At 36.6% G+C, this 17065-nt stretch overlaps 1 pseudogene; it reads right to left on the reverse strand.

Moving 5' to 3' along the window:
* Positions 1-214: 214 nt before the first annotated feature.
* Positions 215-17065, reverse strand: part of LOC101323526 (small ribosomal subunit protein eS1-like) — an 88928-nt pseudogene continuing 72077 nt past the window's right edge.

Here is a 17065-nt window from a genome sequence, read left to right on the forward strand (position 1 = left end):
GTCAGGTAATCAAGTGGGGAAAATGTTATGCTTCCAGGAAACACTGTGAACCAATATGGGTATTTTTGTTCCCGTAATGGAATTCCTGTAGTTACATACTGCAGCGATTTAGGCTGGGTTTGGCCCAGAGGAGCTTCGCAGCAATAAACTTTCATCTTGAGGAGGGTCTGCTCCCCGCTTACCAACTGCCGTGATCCACTAAGTGTGGTGAGGGTTAGAGAAAAACACCAGAGGCAGTATGTTCAGACAACACAGGGGCCAAGGGAAGCTGCCGCTTCACTTTCACTTCGTGGTGGAATTGGTGGGGAACTTCTAAAAGCTGGATGAATACTAAAAAGGAGGGATGCGGGTGAACTGGGGTTGGGGGGTGCTGAGAGCCCTTGGTGGACGGAGGTGTGAGTGAAAGCTACAAGACAGGGGGGACAACAGGTCAAAGGAAACGGGAAAAGGTTGCTCTGCAAGTTGCAGGTGGCTTGGAGGACCAACGGCACTTTTAAAAAATATGCAGGCTGATGATTAACACTTACCACATTTTACTGAAATTTTTACAGAGCTGTCCAAATGTCTCAACACCTGCTTTACATGAGGCAAAATCCTCTTGTAAACAGCAGTGAGTCATTACCCACGGCCTGTGCGAAAGGTGCTCTTGGGTATACGCACATTTTCTCCAGGTTCCCTTTGATGGACGGTGACTAAAAATATAGCATAACCTTCTTTGCCCTAGAAATGTCTGCTGAAAAAGGGAAAATTCTTGGGGAAGAAAAAAAACAGGACACGTATTATATACCTTAGCACATAAATAAATCCAACCCTTATGTATTTATGTAGGTGGAAAACATGATAATTACATTTCCAAATGGTTTTTGAAACCCCTGCAAATGTATACTTAAAAAGTCATAGCAATGAACGGAGACTGGATGGCTCATTAGTCGTGAGATAAAGAGCCATTCCCTTTGGATCGCCTATTCCAAGAAGGATGAGGCCAGAAGCAATTTGATTGAATAGCAAAAAGGCATCCTTTGTGAATAGGTGGGATTACAAAACCCACACTGCAGCTTTTAGGATCATTATTCATTTATTCCTTCTTTCAGTCCGTATTTATTGAATGTCTGTTATATGACAGGTATGTTTCTATGATAAGAGCTAGAAATGCTAAGAGGAATAAAGCATCATTTGTCCTCAAACAGCCCATCATATAGGGGAAGAAAGACAGGTGAACCTAAATTATCACATAACGTCATGGAGGTGATAATGGAGAATTTATAGATAGCTGTGGAAGTACAGAGGAGAGAGAGAATTTAAACTGGGATAATAATAATGCTTTATATTTTAATAGCTCTAAATGACTTGGTGAAAAAACCCAGCTTGGTTGGAAGCATGCTAGATGGCCTAACTCTTTCATTAAAGTGACAACTTAAAAGAATATCTACTAGGTTTAAAAATAGTGGCACTGTTGTATTAAGGAGTCGTTTTGCAATCCTTTATGAATTTTAATAATTTTGTCCATTTTCATGGCTTCTTACTATGCCCTTTACATTTCTTATTTATTTTAGCCAACTCCTCTTAAAAGTAAGCTTCATGAAGACAGGCACTACATCTTTTTTGTTCATGATTTTATCTTTAATATTTATTACAGTATCTACGAAGGAGGTTTTCAACGTATATTAGTGAGGAAATGAATGAATTATTTCAGTATGCACAATTTACAAATTTCAAACCCTGGGACTACCTTCGTGTGCAGCGGTAGGAGTTCTTGTCCTCTGCACAGCTGTCCTTGACAAGCTTTCTTCACTTCCATCTGAGATATTTGTGACGAAGCTCTTTTAGAATCTTTGTAGGATACCCAGAAATTCAGTTCTAAGCCCCAAACAACGCGTTTTCAGGACATTAAAACATCTGATGTTTCCGTTCTTCCCATGAATATGACATGACCCTGCACTACATTGCCTTTTAAAGAGACCTCTAAAATGGTAAGTTTATGGTAATATCAGTTGTCACCAGGGAAGGGAACTGGCTGATTGGAGGACAATAGTTTGAATCTGTACCATGTAATTCTATCCTGTTAAAAAATAATGAATTTTAAAAAACATGCTTATGTAAGGCACTGTGAAATTCTGCTAAATTTGTCTTTTGGGAAATTCCATCAAATACCCTCTATATGCATTCAATATTAAACTTGATTGACATCATTTTAAGCTAATGTATCTTTCTTAATCGTACTTTTTTTTGTTCAAAATAAAATAATATAATCCTTATTCTAGAGATTTTGAAGGGATGTGAACATAATATGATTCCCTCCTTTCTGAGTGATAATTTGAGGGAAAGATTCATCTTACATTTGTCATGTTAATATATAAATTACATCTTTACCAATCTATGGCCAATGCAGAGTAATCATTAATCATAACTCATGCAAATACCCTGATTTGGTCATTGGAAGGGTTGAACCATAAAATGCATCTACAGCTGTAATAATGAAAATGGTAAGATAATTTGGCCACCTGATTGATTTTCAATCAATTCTCTGGTTTCTTAGGACAAAGTGATGAACCTGCCAAAGAAGCATGGTTTCAAATATGACTTTTTATTTCTTTGATTGTATACCATAGCTCAGATATGCAAAATCAACAAGGAACAGAGACATCCTAAAGGCGATGAAAGCTTTTTAAAGCCATTTTTCCTTCCTAAAAATATTTTAGGATCCAGCTAATGAATTAAGTGACGTATTGTGACTTTAAATTTTAAAATATCCAGTTCACTAAGAAATAACAGGGTATACAACGATGACTCTCATCCCGGCTCAATAAAAAATTCTCCTCGTGACTAGGTGCTCTCTGCAATTTCATTGGCTTTTCCCCCTGTAATTCTTATAGGAAATGTCTTTGGTAGTAGTGATGTGCCAACTTCTTAACCAAATTTTGCTCTTAGTGCTGGGCAAAGTGTGTGATGCCCTTTTTTGGTTTGAAAGTGAACGACATTCAGACACAGTGGCCTATTGACAGAGGAAGCCTTAGCTACAGAAGAATTGCTGCGTCCAATTACTGACTCAAATAAAGAAAAATAGAGGGCAAATGAAAAGTTACCCTAAAATGTGATTCAAACAAAGAATAATAAACAGTGCCATTATCCTCCTTTTAAAGAAATACACAAATGTGTTCAATATGCCTCTATTAGCGCAATATAGTCTCAGATTTCAAATATACTTTCTAGTTTTATGGGGCAAATGCCAAGCTCTCAATGAATTTATCCCTAAGAATCATATTTTTGTGTGTTTTTACTCCAGTGTGTCCTCAGAAAACATCAACAGATTTCAAACCCCGCTAATCCCATGGAAAATTGCTCAGGGCAAAGCCATCACTGAAGCTCTCAAGGAGGCAAAGCTCAATAGCTCTATGCCAAAGCCCCCTCCTCTATGTTTATCTTAGAGTAGCAGCTGTCCCAACAGGCACGCCATTCTACATGTGGGAAGGAAGCAGCAATCGTAGTTTCAATATTCCCAAACTACTGCTACACCCTCATACATAGGATGCCATACACTGATTTTTTTAAGGTGCAACTTAGATCTGATGCAGCAGAGTACTTGAAATGGTATGTATTGGTAATGCCAGTTTACAAGGATGGTTTTCTATCCAAGTATGTGGAATTGGGAGTGAGAGGGTTGAGTTTGGAGAACTGGAAAAATAAGTAAGCCTGGAGGGACTGCAGTGTGACAGAGCCAGGAACATAAGATGAGCCTTGGAAATCCTGTTAAGGATTTTGAACTTTATCTAAGGGCAACGGGGAGCCTAAGTAACAGATTGGGTTTTAGGATTTCCCAGGATTCAGTGAGGAGAGTAGATCAGAGTTACTCAAAACACTTGCAGGCATTGAATTGACTTGGTTAATGTTGGCAAGTCCTCAGCCCTTACTGCCCGTTAAGTTTGCATTCCACATAAGCTGATCATATAGATCAGTTGAGTGAAAAATAAAAAGCTATCCTCAGCATCTCTTTCACATCACAGAAGCTCTAGAGATGCCAACATTAGACAAAAAGTCTGTTAATACTTTCATTTAATTTATTATTTTTGTAGTTAATAAACCATATAATAAACTGTGTTGCAAACTGAGTACAGAAAGTAAAGAGTTCCCTGATTTAAAGGAAGAAAAATCCATTTGGGTTGGATTTAAATCTCAAGAGACTAGAGTTCTATAAAATGCAATTTGTTGCAGCGTATTTCACAGAGTGTGTTTAATATAACTTATTGACATCATACATTTTATGTGGCCTTTAATGCAGCAATTCTCTACTATAAAAATTGCCTCAAGTTCAGAATAGTTTGAAATCATTCATTCAGAGGAAAGAGTAGGGATGGGCTTGCTTGCTGAATAACCAACACCCCTCTATGAGAAAAATAAAAGAGCCAAAATTCTAGTCACACAGCACGTGAGATTTAAAATATACAGTAGTTTTATTTTTATTTATTAAAATTTTTTCCATCTTTAGTTTTTTTTCCAGCTTTATTGAGGTATAATTGACATATAAAATTATAATATATCTAAAGTGTACAACATGAAGGTTTGATATATGTACACATTGTGAAAGGATTCCTACCATTCAGTTACCACATCCTTCATCTCACCACATTTACCTTTTTTTTGGTGAGAACACTTAATTTCTACTCTCTTAGCAAATTCAGTTATATAATACAGTGTTATCAACTACAGTCACTGTTAACATTAGATCACACTTTATTCATCTTACAACTGAAAGTTTATACCCTTTAACCAGCCTCTCCCTATATTCCTCACCTCTCAGCCCTTGTCAACAACCATTCTATTCTGTTTCTATTGAATTTGACTTTTTCTTTTTATAGATTCCACATATAAATGATACCATGCAGTACTTGTCTTTCCCCAGCATATTTCAGTTAGCAAAATGCCTTCCAGTTTCATCCACATTGTCGCAAATGGCAGAATTTCCTACTTTTTAAAGGCTGAATAATATTCCATTGTGTACACACAAACACACACACACACACACACATGCGCACACACACAAGCACACACACACACACAGCATCTTCTTTATCTGTTTCTCTGTTTCTCCGTCAGTGGACAATGTTTCCATACCTTGACTATTGTGAATAATACTGGAATGAACATGGGAGTACAGATGTTGCTTCAAGATAGTGATTTCATTTCCTCTGGATATATAATCAGAAGTGGGGTTGCTGGATCATATGGTAGTTCTATTTTTAATTTCCTGAGGAATCTCCATACTGTTTTCCACAGTGGCTGTACTAGTTTACATTCCCACCAACAATGTACAGAGTTACCTTTTCTTCACATCCTCACCAGCATTTATTATTTCTTGTCTTTTTAATAATAGACATCTTAGCTGTATGTGGTAATATCTTATTGTGGTTTCCATTTGTATTTTCCTGATGTTAGTGATGTTGAACAGTTTTTCACGTATATATTGGCCATTTATATGTTTTCCTTGGAAAAATGTCTATTCAGACCCTTTGCCCATATTTTTTTTTTTCTCTGGCTGCACTGCATGGCTTTTGAGATCTTAGCTCCCTGACCAGGGTTGGAACCCAGGCCACAGCAGTGGAAGCACCAAATTCTAACCACTGGAACACCAGGGAATTCTCTGCCCATTTTTAAATTGGGTTTTTTTTTTTTTTTTTGATATTGAGTTGTATGAGTTCCTTGTATACTTTGGGTATTAAACCCTTATAGAGTATGTGGTTTGCAAATATTTTCTCCCATTCCATAGGTTGCCTTTTCATTTTGTTGATGTTTTCTTTTGTTGTGCAGAAGATTTTTAGTTTGCTGTAGTCCCACTTGTTTACTTTTGCTTTTGTTTCCTTTGCTTTTGGTGTCAAATCCAAAAAAAATAATTGCCAAGACCAATGTAAAGGAGCTTACCCACTATGTTTTCTTCTAGGAGTTTTACATTTTCGGGTCTTACATTCAAGTCTTTAATCCATTTTGAGTTGATGTTTGTGTATAGTGTAAGATAGGGATCTAGTTTCATTTTGTTGCATGTGGCTATCCAGTTTTTCCAGTACCATTTATTGAAGAAAATATCCTTTCCCCATTGTATATTCTTGGCTCCTTTGTGGAAAATCAATTGACCATATATGCATGGATTTATTCCTGGGTTTTCTATTCTGTTCCATCCATTTTTATGTCTGTTTTTATACCAATGCCATACTGTTTTGATTACTATAACCTTGAAATATAATTTGAAATCAGGAACTGTAATATCTCGAGCTTTGCCCTTCTTTCTTAGGATTGCCTTTGCTATTTGGGGTCCTTTGTGATTCCATATGAATTTTAGGATTGTTTTTTTCTATTTCTGTGAAAAATGCCATTAGAATTTTGATAGGGATTGCACTGAATCTGTAGATCACCTTGGATGTGGACACTTAAAAATATTAATTCTTCCACGCATATGAAATATACCACAGGCTTTTATATTCTTTGTTTTCTTGTTTGATTTCTAATTATAAACACATCATTCTGTATCTCTGTATAGTTAGTACAGGCAGGACTTCATCTTCCCTTTCCCACAAAATTCTCCCATATTTTGCAATTTACAACTGATTGGCTCTTTCCAATGTAAAGTATGAGAATCAACAGTAGAATTAAAAATAAGGTCCCAAACCAGTTGGGGAGATTTCTCTAGACTAATATTTTTAGAAATTAAGGTATAACTCATATACAGTTAAAACTCACACTTTCTAGTGTACAGTTCATACCACAATAAATATATTGAAAAATCACATCACCTCCAAAATTCCTTCATGTACTATTTAGTCAGATGCATCTTCAGCTCCAGTCTTTACCCATTCTCACCTCTTTTGGAACCATATATCTTTGAATGACATATAAATGAAATTATAGAATATTTAGCCTTTGGATTGGGCTTCATTCACTTAGCATAATGCATTTGAGATTCATCGATGTTGTATATATCAATAGTTCATCCATTTTTGTCACTGAGTAGTAATCCATTGTATGGATGTACCACAGTTATTTATCCATTACCCAGGTGAAGGATGTTTGTGTTGTTTACAGTTTTGGATGATTATGAATAGAGTCTATAAACATTTGTGTGGGTATAGGTTTTCATTTCACTTGGGTAAATACTTAGGAATGGAATTGCTGGATTATCCTGTAAGTACACATTTAACCATCAAATTGTTTTGCAAAGTTGCTGTACCTTTCTGCATTCTCACCAACAATGTATGAGAGTTCCAATTTCTCCACATCCATATCAAACCTTGGTATTGTCAGGAATTTTTATTTTAGCCTTTTTCATGGGTATGTAACAATATCTCATGTAGTTTTAATTTTCATTTCACTAGTGACTAATGATGTTGATCATCTTTTCATGTTCTTGATTATCATTCATATGCCTTTGGCAATGTGTCAGTTCAAGTCTTTTGCTCATTTTTTTATTGAGCTGTTTGATTACTTGAGTTCTGAGAGTTATTTATATATTCTGGATACAGGTATTTTATCAGTTATGTGTTTTGAAAATATTTTATATAATTTTGTTGGTTTTCTTTTCATTCTCTTAAGAGCATGTTCTAAACAGCAGAAGTTTATAATTTTGGTAAAGTCCAATTTATCAATTTTTTCTTTTAGTGATTATGTTTCTGGTGTCATCCCTAAGAAATCTTTGCATAATCCAAAGGGCATAAAATTTTTCACCAGTATCTTCTTCCAAAAGATTTAAAGTTTTAGGTTTTACATCGGCTCTATGACCCATTTAGAGATAATTGTCTCAGGTAGGGGTTGAAGTTCAAGGTATGAATTGCAGTGTATGGGTTGAGGTTCATTATTTTTTTGTACTTGAAGGTACAAATGTTACAGTGCCATTTGTTGAAAAGACTATCCACTCTCCATTGAATTAATCTTGTACCTCAAAAATTTAAAAGCAGTATAATTTAAAATAGCACCAAAACCATGGAATACTTAGGTATAAATCTACAAAACGTGCAAGATCCATATGCTAAAAAACTATAAAACACTGATTGAAAGAAAACAAAGAAGACTTAAATGAAAGCTGTATTGATGGAATGAAATATTGAATATTGTTAAGATGTCAGTTCTTTCCAACTGCTCTATAGATTCACTACAGTCCCAATCAAAATCTCAGTAGAATATTTTTGAAATTGATAAGTTGATTCTAAAATTTATATGAAAATTCCAAGGATCTAGAATAGTCAAAACAATTTTGAAAACGAACGAAGTTGGAGGGCTCATACTACCTGCTTTCAAGGCTTACTGAAAATTGCATTAAGCATAACAGTATGATATTGGCAAATGGCTATACACAGAGATCAATGGAACATAATAGAGAATATAGAAATAGATTCATAGGGATCATCAGTTAAGTTTTGGCAGACTCAAGGGAAATTCAAAAAAGAATGATATTTTCAACTAATGGTGCTGAAACAATATCTATATTTTTAAAACAACAAAAACAAAATTAAAACCATGGGGCAGTTGTGGATAAGAGACTTACAGTAACCCAAAAGGAAAAGACTCACTTCTTTTCTCTATAGATTTCCAGTTCTCTCTTACTCCAAGTCACCTTTTCTTAGCCCCTCAATATGATTCAATAAGACAGAAGAACTCACCTTCCTATGAGAGTTCAGGCTTCCAGAGTTTTCTTCTATGTTTATATAACAAATACTTTGTATGTCTATTGGCATTTGTGAATTGTCTTCTCATTCATTTATTTTTTTCATTGGGAGTATTAGTCTGTCTCTATTTCATTTCTAAGAGCTCTTTATATATGTAGGATATTATACTTGTTTGACACAGCATTCAAGTATTTTTTCCAAGTTTCTCATTTGCTGTTTATTTTGGTTCACATGCTTTTTGGCATAGAGGAGTTCCATTTTTATGCAGAAAAGATATAAATCGTTTTCTTTTTGCCTACATTCTTATTCTGAATTCTCTTGAAGAGCTTCAAAGTGTCCATGAACCTTTCAGAAATGCATCCTAAAATTCGATGTACATATAAGCATATAAAATGTACATATAAAGTAGGTTCAATTTCCCTTTTATGAATTCTTGTATACTTTGGTGTGTAGTTTTCTTTTCCAGTATAATATAAGCTGAGTGGTAAGAGAATCTTTCTCTATATAAACATTCCTAAGATGTTTTAAAGAGCACTGGCAGGGGCTTCCCTGGTGGCACAGTGGTTGAGAGTCCGCCTGCCGATGCAGGGGACACGGGTTCGTGCCCCGGTCGGGGAAGATCCCACATTCCGTGGAGCGGCTGGGCCCGTGAGCCATGCCCGCTGAGCCTGTGCGTCCAGAGCCTGTGCTCTGCAATGGGAGAGGCCACAATAGTAAGAGGCCCGCGTACCGCAAAAAAAAAACAAACTCTAAAAGAGCACTGGCGATTACAAAGAAGTTAACAACTTAAATTGCAGAATTATAGTGCAAGCAAATAATAAAAAAAGATTTAGAAGATACTATTTGCTTATCTACCTCTAACTCTCATGTCTAAGTATTTCAAAGCATTTAATTGGCCCCATAATAGTTTACTATTGTCTTCCTCAAATGGTACTTTTAAGGTGTTCCTGTGATGTGGAAGCTTCCATGCTAATTATGTTGAAGTCTAGAGCCTGAAATAGTAATCAGCTCAATCCACACATAGGCACATAAAATAAGGTGGACATTTCTGAGCCCACTTTTAAAAGGGAAAATGAATACCAAGCTGCTAAAACTCAGTTTCCATGGTGAATTTTTTCCATAATTATTATTTTTTAAAAGCCCAGGTCCATGATACCCCGCCTAGAACTGGTTGATGAATAGAAAAGAAATGGGGAATTGCTGATGTTGAAAAAGATAAGAAGATTTGATAGTGACATATTGCACAGATGGGTAACTTGCCTATTGAGCCGTCTAATGGTGAGTTGGCTTGGACATGCTACAGCAAATTTTTTAGAAATCTAATATTTCAGTTATTGGAAAGAACCCAATGATCTAATCCTAACACAGTGTCATGTTTCATGGCTGAATAAGTCAATGCACAACATAGAATTAAGAGGCTTATTAATTATATGGTCATAAATTTCAGAGTGAAAAAGGCAAATTGGGTATTTTGGAGTAATTATTGGCTTTGGGAGATGAACAGCCAATTTAAGGTAATTAATCAAATGAAAAGCTCACCTAGGCTCCTTGGCAAAAAACTCACAGAGCCCTTGACAAGGATGGCACTTGTGTTTGCCACTTTCCATCCATATTTTTGGCTAGGCTTTTTAAAAAGTCTTTAAAAACCAAAAAGAAATAATTACAATTCTTAATTTATATCAGCATATAGGAGGAAAACACCTGATATTTGTCAGGAACAGCTCTGAGTGGGACTTGCTTTGAGAAATCTTTCTGCTCTGCATTCAATATGTCCCCTCATCCTGACCAGATAATACCACTGTAAATACACACAGAGAAGGAAAGGCCAGAGGGAAAATTCTTTTCTAATTAGAGAGAATGATTCTTTAAGTTTACAGATCACAGATAATTTTTCAATAGCTCAAGATGTCATAGCTCTGGAAGAATATATACATTTAACTGAATGGAGGTAAGTGTAGTATCACTTACTTTAGGCATTTAATTGATTCTGTAGCAATTTGATCAAAGCTTATTCTTAATACAAGAACAATGTTTTATAAAGTCAGCACCTGGATAACAACTCTGTAGCCAGGTGAATGAATCTTTACAGAAATGATTCTTGAATAAAGAGACTGTCAACAAAGAAATTATTTCCAGTTTCAGATCACAGGAAAAATATGTGTCAAGACATGAGTGACACAATAGCAAGTTAACAAGTGTTCGTGCACTATTTTAATGGGAAATATGATTAAGGATGAATCCTAAAAAATAGTTTCAGTACAGACAGACTCAAAAGCCAAACAGGTTTATGCCTAATCTGGGAAAGCATCCATAAGACATGTATCTGCACTATAGAGCACCAGCCACTTCCTATCCCACGAGCGGCAGGACTTCATTTGCAGCAAATGCTTTATTTTTATTTTTTTCAAAGGAATGAAGTTAAGGTCGAAATCAGTTATCTCAAGTCAACTATCTGCTTTCCAAGAAGGTCACATAATCATTATGCTTCTGTGTTTCCAGAGCAGACTGGACCCAAGGTGTCTGCCACTTGGCATTGAAATGGAGGGTCCCAGGGCGATTTTCCTGAGGTGCGTGTGTGCTTCAGCGCATGGGGCCCTGTCTCTGGAACCCAGCTCAACGTGTGAACAAAGAGAAAAATTAACTTGTCCTTTGTCCTCATGAGAGGAAACCTTGTGTCAGAAAATATCAGCCATATTTCCAAGCCGAAACTGACTAAACCTAAAGCTTTAATTGACCGAGGGTGTCCTACCTTCTGGAATGTCTGAAGCTCCAGAGTCTCACTGCCACTGTAGATTCACAGGGGATGTGGGGAAGCCACACATGTCTAAGAGGACACATCCTAAAGGATACATCACCAAAAATATCATAAGGACCTCATTAGAAGAGTGTGTCACCTGTAACACAGTCTATATGCCTGGGCTCCCCAAGGATTATGTCATAGAAATGTTCTGGTGAACCTCAAAGGTTAGAGAAGCAACGCAGTAATTTATCCTAACCAGAGATATTTCCATATTCTCATGGAAAATTTGAATTAGATGACCATGGGGGGGCAGTTAAAGTCATTCAGAGTATTTTTTTATTGTATTTATTCTGAATACAACATTACAGAAATCAATATGCATTTTATGTTGTATCAACCATTTTTGGGATATGAGGGCAGCACTGTTTGGACTAAGCTGCAGGCAGGGTGTGAGGTATGGAAATGTAATTTAGAATCAAAGCAGGTTAGAGCTGGGAGAAACCTTAGGAACGCTCGGGGCCAGTCATTTCCAAACCTCCAGGTGCTTAAGAGTCATTTAGGGAACTTGGTGACAATGCAGAGACGCCAGTTCTGGGAGTCTGCTTTGGTCCTAAAGCAGTATTAACACTCAAAACACTACTTAGTCCAACTACTGTGGTGCACAGTACAGGAAGTTGGGAACCAGAGAGGGTACGTGCCATGCTCAAGGACACACAGGAAAGTATTATCAGACATACTTCCCTCTTCTGGACAGAACACTTGAAGACTGTCTGACATCCTAAGATGGTAGGAAACCAGCCACTCACTACTGTCCCTGACTGAATAGTCTGCTTGATACCAAAACGGCAATAGCTTTTGTGAACAAAGCAAATTAGCTTCTGCCATTAGTCATGTGGGAAAAATGTGTGGGTAGCATTTTACTGCCCTTTCTGTCATAGGGACCCACTCATATATATATATACACAGCATTCCCAGGGAATCAGGAATGTTGGATTCTAGAGCCCGCTTCTCAATAAGATTTTCTTAGGCAAGTCGCCCTTCTCACTTTCACTTCGTGCGTTGATCAAGATGCAGCTGAGAGACCTCAGATTATGTTTTACCACAGGCAGAAATATCCAGCGTCCTTCTTCCGTTTTAGTCACTTAATTGTTGTGTGAATGATAGTAATTATACTAATAGTTAATAGTGAGTACTAAGTGCCAGACAGTATCCTAAGCATTTTTCACAATTTCTTGCACTTAATTCTTACAATAGCTCACTGTTACTATACCCATTTTTCAGATGCAGAAACTGAGGTAAAAAGAAGTTGATTAACTTTCCTAAGGCTACGTAATTAGTGCATTGTAGAGCTGGGAAGAAATCAGATAGAGAGGGAAAATAAGAAAAGCAAGATATTATGATGACATAATATATTTAAATATTAGTCTTTTGTCAGCATTTTACTTTGCCCTTTGCCTTTCCCCTACATAAAACAGGGGGAATGTATGCTTATTGCCTCAGAAATGGACATGACAGACAAAGGAGTCTTTTCTGGCTTTTATCTTTCAATCACTAAGACCTTTAGAGGAAAAATTATACAGAAAAAATTATACAGAAATGTAATCAACAAGAAAAATTTTTTTAAAAAGTTGATTGAACTGTCAGGAAGCTAGGGCTATCACACAGTGCATAACCTTTTCAATGCCACAGTGCTTACCTCTTTAATGCTTAGTACAAACAAAAAGACCTTCCTAGCCAGCCATATTCAAAGTTACTAGAACCTCTGGTCTCTTGTGTAGTAAGGACTCCAATACCCAAGACTGATAAAAAAATTTTTTAAAAAGACTCAACTTGGAAAGATGTTGCTCTTTTCTTTAATCCTCAAGGTAAGATGATCCGATTTTTTATTCCTTATTTACTTCTAAAGAATCAACAAAAACCCACTGCTACAATTTTATGTATTCATGGTATCAATACAGATATTTACATAACACAAAGTTCAAAGCTCTGTAGAAGTCTTTTATATCCTTTAAAAATCCCCCTTTCTATTTTAGAATAACAAACTAGACTCTTTTAGATCCAAGAAAAAATTATGTGAACATTATACTTTATATTAAACCAATTAAACTTAACAAATAGTAGAGTTGCTATCTAGTAATTTGAAGACGATCACCAAACTGAAACTACCTATTTAAGATTATATAATATCTGGCTACAATTTTAAAAGAATTTCCTAGTACTTTAACAACCCCTAAAAAATTACACTAATATCCTCCAGATAATATTCAAATACTTGTTTTCTAGAAACTGACTGGAGTTACATTCTATCCCATAGCCAAACCCTTTAGTGAAGAAATATCTTCTGGTTTACATTGTTTTCTTCTGATTGTCTACAAAAATTTGTGCTTCTCACTCATAAAGTAAAATTTCAAAGCACTCATTTTTTAGGGGAAAATGGATATATAGAAATTATTGGAAAAAGTCCAGATTGTACAAAAAAAGAAAGAGATGCCAGAATGAATTCTTTGCATTTGTACAGTATCTTGCACAGAGTAGGCATGGTCTATTTTAAAAGTTTATATAAAAGAAGAGTATTTTATTTCAAACTAAATTAGTTGGATGAGAACAGAAGGCTTTCTTCTTTGAGGCTACCTCACATTTGGTTAGTATTTGACACATCCTTCCAAATGCACTATATCATTTGGTTTTGCAACAGACCTTATTAGAGTTGGCCAAATCTACAGAAAAAAGAAATGAGCTCAGAGAGATTATACAGTTGGTAAGCTCACCTAGCTAGGAAGTAGCAAAGTTAGACTTCAGCTCAGGTTTCTAATTCCACATCCTGTGCCCTTCACTTTCCTTCCAGGCCATACGGAAGCCTATCTCTCACACCACATCTTTCAGGGTAGTTTGTCAACTGGGTTTACGTTACAATAAAATATAACTTTCCTGCATGATTCCTTGATCTTGAACTGTTGTAGCTAATCAAGGCCTATTTGTTACCAGAGTATAAACGGAGGCAAATAATATACTTTGATCTCTTTACACATAATCTATTTTCAAGCTTCAGTTCCTGTAGTATATACTTGCTAAATATCATTGAATATTAAAGGGGCAGGAAAGCATTTTACCCCATTTATTTTCTTGCTTAGCTAGAATGGCCAAGAAGAAGCAACTAAATTATAGTTGAATATATAGTAAGAAATGTTATCACCAGGAAATCGTCAGATGTGATGTTATCATTTTTGTAATTACAAAAGAAAGATCCATTCCACTGGAAGTTACCACAATATGGGGATAATTGCTATGCTACTACAGAATAGTTGCACAATATGGTTATTCTTTTCATACAAACTATAAATTATGTACTAAACATAATATAATTTATAATGAAAAACTTAACATGGCTTAAAGTAGCTGCAAAATTCAAGTGGCGTTCTGTGGTTGTTGCAAAGTAATTACATAATTATTTAAGCCTCACAAGCTTAGAAATTACAAAGGACTTATGAAATGCATCACCACAAGAAGTTAAATGGAACTTAAAATAGTTACTAACCTAATTTGGGTAATGTTTTCTGTTGTGCTAAATGGCAATCCCATTATTATCTTTCTTGAGATAGCATCTAATATATTTCAACAAATGCTTCTCATTTGTCTTTATTCACAGAATCCTAGACTCTCAATGTTGGAAGAAAACATTTAGACCAAGTTCTCTACCCAAACTATGAGCCTCTTCTACAGCATTCAAGACAATTTATTATTGGGCTTCTTGAATCAAAGCAGCCCAGAACTCCAGAAATTAAAAATAAAGTCAGTGAATTGGTTGAGATTCTTTGGTTGCATGTGACAGGTGATCAACTCACCCTGGCTTCAGGGAAAGAAGACATTTACAGGTTCAGGTACTTGAAAAGCCCAAGGTTATTGGCTTCGAGCCTGGTTCGATCTAGGTGTTAAAATGATGTTCTAAGTATTCAGTCTTCTTTTAAGTATCTGCTTGAGTTTCTCTGTTGACTTCGTTCTCAGAGAGGCTCTCCCTTTGTAAGTGGCAAGATGTCTGTCAAAAGATTCATGTACCGCCTACTGACTCAGTCATTCCAGTAGAGAATTTCTCTTTCCCAGTAGTTCCAGGAAAGACCTGGAATGTTCTGATTGGGATGTTCTGTATCATATGCATTTCTCTGAATCAATTACTGCATACAGGTGTCCATGGATCACATGAGCATCCCTAGAACCAGGAGGGTAGGGTGTTTCCCAAAGGAATACTGTGATCCTGTTAATGAAAGAAGAAAGAATGAATGCTGAGCAGAGAAGCACAACAGATGTCCACAACAGCCGAGATTTATTACTCTTCCTCTAACAGAGATATTTCTCTTCTTCCTCTTTTGTAGTGGGGGACCTCTGGGAGTTGAGTTCTGGTGAAAATAAAATGGATCCAGTCAACAAACTGGGCCAAGCTGGAAGCTGACATCCGTACTGTTGGCATTTACCACGAACACACCAGAAGGGTAAGTACAAGTTTACAGAAGCTCTCCTTTTATTTTTCATCCAAAATGCAGTTACCCTGGACACAATGTTCTTTAGCCTCAATCCACAGAGCATTGATTCACTAGAACCAATCTTTCAAAAGTACTTAAAATTTTCTTTTGTCTTCTTTTTTAAATAGTAGCCATGCATGACTCAGGATCTCTGCAGACACCATTCATCGTCCACAGAACACTGATGAACCACAAAGCACTGCTATCTAAGTGCTAATGATCTTAGAATCGCAGCGTAGGGAGACAGGAGCATCTTATGCTCATAAGGATGAAGGAGTAAGTTGTGCGGTGCTAGAGAAGCTTGCCACGCTATTTCTCAGGTGTAGCAGGCATCTGTTATTCCTTCTGGCTGCCAAGCATCTAAACCTCATTCCCAAGGGGCAGTTATCCATCTTATGGGTTTTTGATGGGAGACACAGACATCTGTCATCACTGAAGTCAAAAATGCCCCCAGCTCACTTTCCCAATCCCCCTTGCAGCTAGTGTGTGGGCATGTGACCTAGCCTCTACCCATCAAATACATCTACTTTGGTCTTTGACTAGGGGACTAAAGATGCAAGTAAGGAAGCACTGAGACAAAGTTCCTCTGGCAGTGGAGGACATTGCTACGAGATCAAGTTCTGGGTGAAACAGAGCAGCAGGTCCAGCAGCTGTGTTCGATGTCTGAGGTCATTCATGTCCACAGCTTAAGTGCGTGTTTAGGACTCAGCAACAGCACTTCCAGGGCCATCCTTCCTGGACCCATTTTGCGGTGTAAATTTGGTATTGTTCCTGACTGCGGTGCCTCTGAGCCTGGATTTCCAGTACCCCCAGAGCTTCTATGAGCTCCCCATTATCTTTTTTTTTTTTTTTCTAAAATAAGCCAGAATCAGTATCTGCTGCTTGCATCCAAAAACCAAGGTTGATATAAAAGTTCTCGTCTTATGCAGTCTAGAAGGATTTTCCAGCATAGTGGTTAAGGGGATAGGCTGCAATCTTGTCTTTCACATAATAATTCTTTGATTGTGCTTAAGATACATACCTATTCTCATTCATAATCATCTTTGTGAAATGGGGAGAATGGTATCTACTTGCTAAGATTTGCTGCAAAACAAAGCACTCAGCATGTCTCCAGAACGTAGTAAAGTCTCAATATGAGCTTTTAAAATTATGAAAGAATTCTTAGT

The sequence above is a fragment of the Tursiops truncatus genome, chromosome 2 (genome assembly GCF_011762595.2).
Source record: "Tursiops truncatus isolate mTurTru1 chromosome 2, mTurTru1.mat.Y, whole genome shotgun sequence".
NCBI classification, from domain to species: Eukaryota; Metazoa; Chordata; class Mammalia; order Artiodactyla; family Delphinidae; genus Tursiops; species Tursiops truncatus.